Source organism: Arachis duranensis, chromosome 4 (assembly GCF_000817695.3).
Source record: "Arachis duranensis cultivar V14167 chromosome 4, aradu.V14167.gnm2.J7QH, whole genome shotgun sequence".
NCBI classification, from domain to species: Eukaryota; Viridiplantae; Streptophyta; class Magnoliopsida; order Fabales; family Fabaceae; genus Arachis; species Arachis duranensis.
In genome coordinates this window covers 37,321,425-37,327,468 of record NC_029775.3, presented here as the reverse complement: position 1 = coordinate 37,327,468, position 6,044 = coordinate 37,321,425, and the positions used below count along the sequence as shown (strand labels likewise).

The 6,044-nt window shown below is 36.0% G+C and overlaps 1 non-coding gene across 1 annotated transcript; it reads left to right on the top strand.

Moving 5' to 3' along the window:
• The first annotated feature begins 3,219 nt into the window (after window positions 1-3,219).
• Window positions 3,220-3,328, top strand: LOC127747265 (small nucleolar RNA R71). Its single transcript, XR_008009067.1, has one exon. It is a non-coding gene; the product is annotated as a small nucleolar RNA R71 (small nucleolar RNA).
• Window positions 3,329-6,044: the final 2,716 nt, after the last annotated feature.

The following is a 6,044-nucleotide window of genomic DNA, read 5'->3' as shown; positions in this document are numbered from 1 at the left end:
TTTTCACAAGCTTTTGCTATTCACTGCTTTTTCTTGCTTCAAGAATCAAATTTATGATTTTTCAGATCATCAGTAACATTTCTCTTTGTTCATCATTCTTTCAAGAGCCAACAATTTTAACATTCATAAACAACAAGATAAAAATATGCACTGTTTAAGCATTCATTCAGAAAACAAAAAGTATTGTCACCATATCAATATAATTAAATTAAATTCAAGGATAAATTCAAAACTCATGTACTTCTTGTTCTTTTTGTATTAAAAATATTTTTCATTTAAGAGAGGTGAAGGATTAATGGAATTATTCATAGCCTTAGGACATAGTTACTAAATACTAATGATCATGTAATAAAGACACAAACATAGACAAACATGAAGCATAAAAATCGAAAAACAGAGAAATAATAACACGGAATGAGTCCACCTTAGTGAGGGTGGCGCCTTTTTGAAGGACCAATGGTGCTTTTTGAGCTCATTTATGTCTCTTCTTTGCCTCTGTTGCTTGATCCCTAGTGATTTTGGTGCTCCTATCTTTAGTTGCTCCCAATAGTTGTGTGGAGGAAAATATATCCCTTGAGGCATCTCAGGGATTTCTTGATGAGGGGCTCTCTTGATGTGCAGTCAAATGCTCTATTACTGAGCTATGGACCCTTGAGATGAATCTCTCCATCTCCCATGACTCAGAGGTGGAAGTAATTGCTTTCCCTTTCCTCTTTCTTGAGGTTTTTCTGACTTAGGTGCCATCAATAGTTATGGAAAAACAAAAAAGCTATGCTTTTACCACACCAAACTTAGAATGTTGCTCGCCCTCGAGCAAAAGAAGAAAGAATAAGAGGAGAAGAAGAGGGTATGGAGGAGAGGGAGAGAGGTGTGTATTCAGCCATGTAGGGTGGGTTTGGGTGAGAAAGAGATGATGAGTGGTGAAGAGGTAATGGGGAAGAGAGTTATTGGATTGTGTGAAGAAGAGAGAAGGTGAGTTGAGGTGGGTAGGGATCCTGTGGGGTCCACAAATCCTGAGATGATCCTGTGGGGTCCACAGATCCTGAGGTGTCAAGAATTTACATCCATGCACCAATGAGGCGTGTAAAATGCCCTTTGCATGCAATCCTGGCGTTCAACGCCAGATTGATGCTTGTTCCTGGCGTTGAACGCCAGTTCCATGCTTGTTTCTGGCGTTCAGCGCCAGCTCTCCTCAGGGTGTATTCCTGGCATTTAAACGCCAGGATGCTGCTAGTTTCTGGCAATCAATGCCAGATCCATGCTCTGTTCTGGCGTTGAACGCCAGCCAGATGCTCCTTCTGGCGTTTAAACGCTAGTAAGCCCTTCTTCCAGGGTGTGCTTTTTCTTCTGCTGTTTTTTATTCTGTTTTTAATTTTAGTATTTATTTTGTGACTCCACATGATCATGAACCTAATAAAACTTAAAAGAACAATAAAATAAAAATAAAATTAGATAAATAAAAATTGGGTTGCCTTCCAATAAGCGCTCCTTTAATGTCACTAGCTTGATAGTGGGCTCTCATGGAGCCTCAAAGGAGATCAGGTTAATGTTGTAGACTCCCAACACCAAACTTAGAGTTTGAATGTGGGGATTCAATACCAAACTTAGAGTTTGGCTGTGGCCTCCCAACACCAAACTTAGAGTTTGATTGTGGGGGCTTTGTTTGACTCTGTATTGAGAGAAGCTTTTCATGCTTCCTCTCCATGTATACAGAAGAACACCCTTGGGTCTTAAACACAATGTAGTCCCCATTCAATTGAAGGACTAATTCTCCTCTGTTAACATCTATCACAGCTCCTGCTGTGGCTAGGAAAGGTCTTCCAAGGATGATGCATTCATCCTCATCCTTCCTAGTGTCTAAGATTATGAAATCAGCAGGGATGTAAAGGCCTTCAACCTTCACTAACACGTCCTCTACCAATCCATAAGCTTGTCTTACTGACTTGTCTGCCATTTGTAATGAGAATATGGCAGGCTGTACCTCAATGATCCCCAGCTTCTCCATTACAGAGAGTGGCATAAGATTTATGCCTGACCCTAGGTCACACAGAGCCTTCTCAAAGGTCATGGTGCCTATGGTACAAGGTATTAAGAATTTGCCAGGATCTTATCTCTTTTGAGGTAAAGTTTGCAGAACCCATGTATCTAGTTCACTAATGAGCAAGGGAGGTTCACCTACCCAAGTCTCATTACCAAACAACTTGGCATTCAGCTTCATGATAGCTCCCAGATATTGAGCAACTTGCTTTCCAGTTACATCTTCATCCTCTTTAGAGGAAAAATAGTCTTCAGAGCTCATGAATGGCAGAAGGATGTTTAATGGGATCTCTATGGTCTCTATATGACCTTCAAATTCCCTTGGGTCCTCAATAGGGAACTCCTTCTTGCTTGAGAGACGTCCCATGAGGTCTTCCTCATTGGGATTCACATCCTCTCCTTCCTCTCTAGATTCGGCCATGTTGATTATGTCAATGGCCTTGCACTCTCTTTTTGGATTCTCTTCAGTATTGCTTGGGAGAGTACTAGGAGGAGTTTTAATGATTTTCTTACTCAGCTGGCCCACTTGTGCCTCTAGATTTCTGATGGAGGACCTTGTTTCACTCATGAAACTTAAAATGGCCTTAGACAGATCAGAGACTATGTTTGCTAAGCTAGAGGTGCTTTGCTCAGAATTCTCTGTCTGTTACTGAGAAGATGATGGAAAAGGCTTGCTATTGCTGAGCCTGTTTCTTCCACCATTATCAAAGCCTTGTTGAGGCTTTCGTTGATCCTTCCATGAGAAATTTGGATGATTTCTCCATGATGAATTATAGGTGTTTCCATAAGGTTCACCCATGTAATTTACCTCTGCCATTGCAGGGTTCTCAGGATCATAAGCTTCTTCTACAGAAGATGCCTCTTTAGTACTGTTGGATGCATTTTGCCATCCATTCAGACTTTGAGAAATCATGTTGACTTGCTGAGTCAACATTTTGTTTTGAGCCAGTATGGCATTTAGAGCATCAATTTCAAGAACTCCCTTCCTCTGAGGCGTCCCATAATTCACGGAATTCCTCTCAGAAGTGTACATGAACTGGTTATTTGCAACCATGTCAATAAGTTCTTGAGCTTCTGTAGGTGTTTTCTTTAGGTGAACGGATCCACCTGCAGAATGGTCCAGTGACATCTTAGAGAACTCAGATATACCATAATAGAATATATCCAGAATGGTCCACTCTGAAACCATGTCAGAAGGACACCTTTTGGTCATCTGCTTGTATCTTTCCCAAGCTTCATAGAGGAATTCACCATCTTTTTATTTGAAGGTCTGAACATCCACTCTAAGCTTGCTCAGCTTTTGAGGAGGAAAGAACTTAGCCAAGAAGGCCGTGACCAGCTTATCCCAGGAGTCCAGGCTATCTTTAGGCTGTGAGTCCAACCATGTTCTAGCTCTGTCTCTTACAGCAAAAGGGAAAAGCATGAGCCTGTAGACTTCAGGATCTACTCCATTAGTCTTAACAGTCTCACAGATCTGCAAGAACTCAGTTAAAAACTGGTAAGGATCTTTTGATGGAAGTCCATGGAACTTGCAGTCCTGTTGCATTAGAGCAACTAGTTGAGGTTTCAGCTCAAAATTGTTTGCTCCAATGGCAGGGATTGAGATGCTTCTTCCATCAAACTTGGAAGTAGGTGTAGTATAATCACCAAGTATCCTCCTTGCATTATTATTTTCGACTGCCATCTCCTCTTTCTTTTCGAAAATTTCTGTAAGGTTATCTCTGGATTGTTGTAATTTAGCTTCTCTTAGTTTCCTCTTCAGAGTCCTTTCAGGTTCAGGATCTGCTTCAACAAGAATGTTCTTGTCCTTACTCCTGCTCATATGAAAAAGAAGGCAACAGAAAATAATAATAGGGATCCTCTTTACCACAGTAGAGAGATTCCTTTATGTTAGTAGAAGAAGATGGGAATAGAAGAAGAAAAATGTAAGAATCCAAACACAAGGGTGAAGATAGGTTCAGATTCTTGAGATGAAGAGAAGTGTTAGTAAATAAATAAATAAATAGAAGGAGATAAGAGGGAGAGAATTCGAAAATAAATTTTGAAAAAGGGTTAGTGATTTTCAAAAATTAAGAGAAGAAATAAAATTAAAATTAAAATTTAAAACAATTAGTTAATTAAAATAATTTTGAAAAAGAGGGAGGTAATTTTCGAAAATTAGAGAGAGGAAAGTAGTTAGGTGATTTTGAAAAAGATAAGATATAGTTAATACAAACAAAAAGTCAACTAGTTAGTTGAAGAAGATTTGAAAATCAATTTTGAAAAGATAAGAAGTTGGAAAAGACATTTTAAAATCAAATTTTTGAAAAAGATAAAAAGATATGATTGAAAAAGATTTAATTAAAAAGATATGATGGAAAAAATATTTTGAAAAAGATTTGATTTTTAAAATCAAAATTGATTACTTGACTAACAAGAAACTAAAAGATATGATTCTAGAATTTAAAGATTGAACATTTCTTAACAAGAAAGTAACAAACTTCAAATTTTTGAATCAATCACATTAATTGTTAGTAAAGTTTTCGAAATTTTGAAATAGAGATAAGAAAAAGATTTTGAAAAAAATATTTTTAAATATTTTCGAAAATTAATAAGAAAATGAAAAAGATTTGATTTTCGAAAAAGATTTTGAAAAGATAAGATTTTTAAATTTGAAAATTTGACTTGACTTGTAAGAAATAGCTAAGTTTTTAAAATTTTTGACTAAGTCAACTCAAATTTTCGAAATTTTGAGAAAAATAAGAAAAAGATATTTTTTTTAGTTTTGAATAATTAATGATGAGAGAGAAAAACATAAAAATGACCCAAAACATGAAAATTTTTGAATCAAAACCTATGATGCATGCAAGAACACTATGAATGACAAGATGAACACCAAGAACACTTTTGAAGATCATGATGAACATCAAGAACATATTTTTGAAAAATTTTTGATGCAAAGAAAATATGCAAGACACCAAACTTAGAAATTTTGAATGCCTAGACACTATGAATGCAAAAATGCATATGAAAAACAACAAAAAACACAAAACAAGAAATTTTAAAGATCAAACAAGAAGACTTGTCAAGAACAACTTGAAGATCCTGAAGAACACATGCATGAATTTTCGAAAAATGCAAAAAAATTTTAAAACATGCAATTGACACCAAACTTAAAAATTGACTCAAAACTCAAACAAGAAACACAAAATATTTTTTATTTTTATGATTTTATTAATTTTTTTGGATTTTTGTAATAAATTTTTCGAAAACATATTTTTGAAAAAGGAAGTAATGAATCCAAAGCCCTCAATCAGAATTCCAGGAATCATGTAATGTTAGTCAAAAGCTCCGGTCCAAGAATTAGATGTAACACCCTAACTACCAAAGCTCACGCTTCCGGCTGCGCAACTCTGATAGCTCGGATATTACGACGACACTTATACTATTTAATACTAAAATATGAGCCTGTTTAAAAACTTTAAACCGCAATACCATTCCCAAAAATACTTTCGCCATACAACGTACGTCCATACATACCATACAACTTACAGAAAAATATAAAGAGTACATCCATATATATATACATACATATATATAAATAATATTACAAATATTATCCAGTACAATTCCTATCCCTCTCACAGAATATATCAAGATAAGGGCGAGGGTACAAAAATAATAATCTAAAGCAATACAGAGCATCTCAATAACAAATAATTAAACTCTTCATAACTTCTGCGCCCAAATCCTGAAAGGGGAAAAATGTAGGGGGTGAGAACATCATCCTCGAAAGGGTTCTCAGTAGAGGGTTTTTGGGAATTACTGTAATAGGATACATGAAGATAAGTCGTACCAGTGATTAATAACCCTCTTATGCCTCTTTTAAAAAACAACAGTTTAAAATAAAAGTAAAGTCAGAAATCTTTTCTGAAAGAGGAACCGTTCAATTCTCAAAACATCAAAGCATTTCAAAAAGGTTTATCTATACTGAACCAAAATAACCTTTCATATCTTATTCCAAACCA